We start from the raw sequence: 4,077 nt of genomic DNA on the forward strand, positions 1-4,077 counted from the left end.
GAAAGTTCAATGTTGCTTTTCTTGCTCAGTGATTTTAAAGAAATTGTATACTTCCAGTGTGATTTTTTTGGTTGTTGTTTTCTAAGCTGCATTCCTATGCCCACCTAAGGCATGCCTCTATGTACTGGCTATAACAGTATTTCAAAAGTGAGGTATTTCTTTAATTATGTACAACCCAAAATGTTGGTGTTTTGTATGGATCACAACTGCAACATTTCTTAATTCTTTCTACTCCTTGTCACAATTGTTAAAGAACCAAGTATGTACTGCATGAAAACATGATGACCTTTTCCTCTTAGTTTAAATAAACTCCAAGGTAACTGGATTTCTAAAGCAAAAAAAAGAAAAAAAAAAAGTAAATAGCTTTATATAAATGTATTTTAAAATGAAAAAAATTATACTCTGGTTCTTCCTCAGATCATATAAATCTTCCGCCTTTTTTTCAAATGAGAAAATTTAAAAATTCATGAGCTTTTTGTTCAACTCAAGAAGACATAAAAACTAAACAATAAACCTAACAGAGAACAAAAGAAAGCAGAAATTAATGAAATACAAAAACGGCAGTGGGTATGGGCACGTACTGAGTGCTGGAGCACCCGCCTGGTGTGCACAGCACAAGGAGAGTGGCCAGGTGTGGTGGCGCACACCTGGAACTGCAGCACTCATGAGGCTCAAGATTACAAACTCAAGGCCAGCCTGGATTGCACAGTAAGTTCAATACCAGTCTGAACCACATAACAAGCTAGCAAGACACTATATCAAAAAAAAAATAGGAGTGAAAGGGAAAGAAAAGAGGAAAGGATAAGAGGAAGAAAAGCACAATAGGAAAAGGAAGATAGAGAAAGATGAGGAAGAAGAGAAGGAAGAAGAGGAGTAGGAACAGAAGCACCAAAGAAATTCAACCAAAACTCCTTTGGTAGATGACTAAAAATTAAAAAATACTCTAACAATACTGATAAACAAAAAAAATACAATCAATATTAGGAACAGTAAAGTAGTAAAGTTGTTTAAAATCACAAAAGAAGGCTATAAGAAATGTGAAAAAAACAAAGAAAAGAAAAGAGAAGAGAAGGGCTGGGGAGATGGCTCAGTAGAATAAGCGCTTCCCTGGCAAGTGCAAGGGCCTGAGTTCAATCCCTGGTTCCACCAAATAACAATAAAAAATCTAAAAAAAACCCAGCTCCACATCCATACCCTACCTGCCCTTAAGGCAGCCTGAGCCAGCCAAAAAAAAAAAAAAAAGAGAGAGAAAAGAGAAGAGAAGGGCCAGCCAGACAGCTCAGCAGACTAAAGCACCTGTTTAGGCACAGCGCAGCAGCCAGGGTTCAATCCCCTATGTGCCCTACCAGCCCTGACCCCAAGGCACACTGAGAGGGTGATTGAGACTGGGCGTGGTGGCGGGTGCCTATAATATCAGCACTTGGGAGGCTGAAAACAGGAGAATCACTGTAAGTCCGATCTACATAGTGAGACCCTGTAGACCCTGTACTAAATACAAGAAAGAAAGAAAGAAAGGAAGGAAGGAAGGAAGGAAGGAAGGAAGGAAGGAAGGAAGGAAGAAAGAAAGAAAGAAAGAAAGAAAGAAAGAAAGAAAGAAAGAAAGAAAGAAAGAAAGTAAGTAAGTAAGTTAGTTGTGGGCTGGTGAGATAGCTTGGCAGTCTAAGCACCTGCCTGACAAGGGCAAGGTCATGAGTTCGAGCCCCAGTACTGCATGTCATGCCATGCCATGCAGGCCTGCACCTGGGGTGTGGTGGCACACACCTGTAATCCCAGTGCTAGGAAGGCTAAGACGAAAGGATCATTACAAGTCTGAACTACATAGCAACTTGTACCTGCGCTGTGCCTAAACAGGTGCTTTAGTCTGCTGAGCTATCTGGCTGGCCCTTCTCTTCTCCTTTCTCTTTTTTTTTTTTTGGCTGGCTCAGGCTGCCTTAATGAATAATGAATAAAATTTTAACATACAATGAATAGTTTTTCTGAATATGTCGAAATTGTCACAAAAAAGCACCTAAATTGATCCAAGACAAATTACAAAGGCTAAATAAAAGCAACTAATTGCTAATTCAGTCTTTTCATCACCTTTAACATTCTACATCCTACAAATCTCAGACGCACATTTTAAACTTTCCAGAGAACAAACATGTTGGTTTGCCATTTGCCATTATATCAAATGAGGAAAAAAAAAGTTACACAACTTGCTTTACAGGGAAAATATAAACTTCATTCTAAAAATGGTCAAGGTCTGTGTGAGACAAGAAAATGACAGCACACACAGTCACAGTGCTGAAAACAGGGTGCTTCACCACCCACTGGGTGGGACCCTCAGCAGCAGCTGGAGTACTGCAGCTCCAGCCCTTCAGGGTCAACCCATACAGCTTGATGAAACTTTAAATGCAAACCCGCCAATATTAGACAGGACATTTTGCCATTCTCCTCAACAGTATTTTCTTCTGAGTTGGGGTCTTGTGATGTTGCCCAGGCTGGAATCAAACTCCTGGGTTTAAGGGACGCATTACTGCATCAGCTCCTGTTTTTCTAAATAGTTTCCTTTCTCTGGGACATAAGAGTGGATTCAGGTAGATGTAAGTGAAATCAGATGGGCCTGGTCCCAAAGGCTCCACCTCTTGACTAATTATGCACACCAGCACCAGCAGAACTCTTTTTTGTTTTTTGTTTGTTTGTTTTTTAATGTATTTGGGGGCTGCAGAGATGGCTCAGTAGAATAAGCACTTCCCTGGCAAGCACAAGTGCCTGAGTTCAATCCCCAGTTCTGCCAAAAAAAAATGTATTTGGTACAGGGTCTCACTATGCAGCTTGGACTCATAGTAATCCTCCTGTTTTCAGTCTCCCCAGTGTTGGGATTCCAGGTGTGCACCACCACTCCTGGACTCTGTGGTTGGCTCAGCACTCCTGGGGGCAGGGCTTCCGGGACCTGTGGTGCCGGGGATCAAACCCCAGTCCCTGTGCTTGCCTAAGCAGGAGATTAGTCTACTGAGCTATCTTACCAGTCCAGAACTTTTTTCTAAGACCCAGTATTTTATTTAGATTATATGCTGGTACTATGCTAAGACATCTCTGTGTTAAAATATACATAACATGAAAGTTACTAATTTAACCATTCTTTAAATAAACATTTCCTTTATTTAGTCTTTTTTGTATTGAAGGAGGACTATAGTCTTCTGACTGCTTGACAAAGCCAATATGGTTCATTCATGTGATAGATGTCAGAACCTCATGACTCCTCACTGACTTCGGCAAGTTTCAGCTCCCTGTCAGGTCAGCCTATGCAGAATGTTTTGGTTTTCACACATAACATGGTAATTTTAACCACTTTCAATCTGACAGTTCAGAGACATTAAGTATATTTATACTACTGTGCAACCAAAACCACTTGTATCGTCAGAACATTTTCATCTTCCCAAACTAAAATTTTGTGCCTATTAATCAATAACTCCTTAAGTCCTCTGATTTGAAGGGTTTTTTTATTTTGTTTTCTATCAAATGTCTTCCTTGAATTTCAGTTCAAACCAAACTATGCTCACCAAGGCAACTCTAACTCCCAAGCTCGGGAGACAGAGAGCTTCTTGAAGGTGGTCTTCACCAGTTATGCTGCAGTGCTCATAGGAACTTGTTGCTTCTCAGTTATTGAGAAAACTCTTCCACTGGAGATGGTAGCGAGTACATGCCCCACTGATCTTGCTGAAGGCACAGTACTGGATCACCTTACAAACCAGCAAGACAATTGGGTAGGACTTGTACCTCCAAAAATAAAGCTCCCAATTTTTAAATAGGACGGCATATATCTAGTGATTAGCAATCAACTGATTTTTTTTAACTATAATGGAAAACAGAAAAATTCCTCAAAAGCCCATTGAATTGCATCCCAGAGGTCCCTACAAAGTATGCAGAAAGTGAAACAGAAGAGTCAGCCCACCGTCACTTAAAAACACGTCCCCAAGTCAAAGCCTCAATGTAAGCAAGATGTTTCCCAGAGACCCCATGGTCTCTCCTCAATGCACACTTCTACTTCCCTGACTCCCTTCTCAGCCTACCTGCCTCCACGTGGACGAGAAGTGA

This window comes from Octodon degus, unplaced genomic scaffold, assembly GCF_000260255.1.
Source record: "Octodon degus isolate 3935 unplaced genomic scaffold, OctDeg1.0 scaffold00010, whole genome shotgun sequence".
Taxonomy (NCBI): domain Eukaryota; kingdom Metazoa; phylum Chordata; class Mammalia; order Rodentia; family Octodontidae; genus Octodon; species Octodon degus.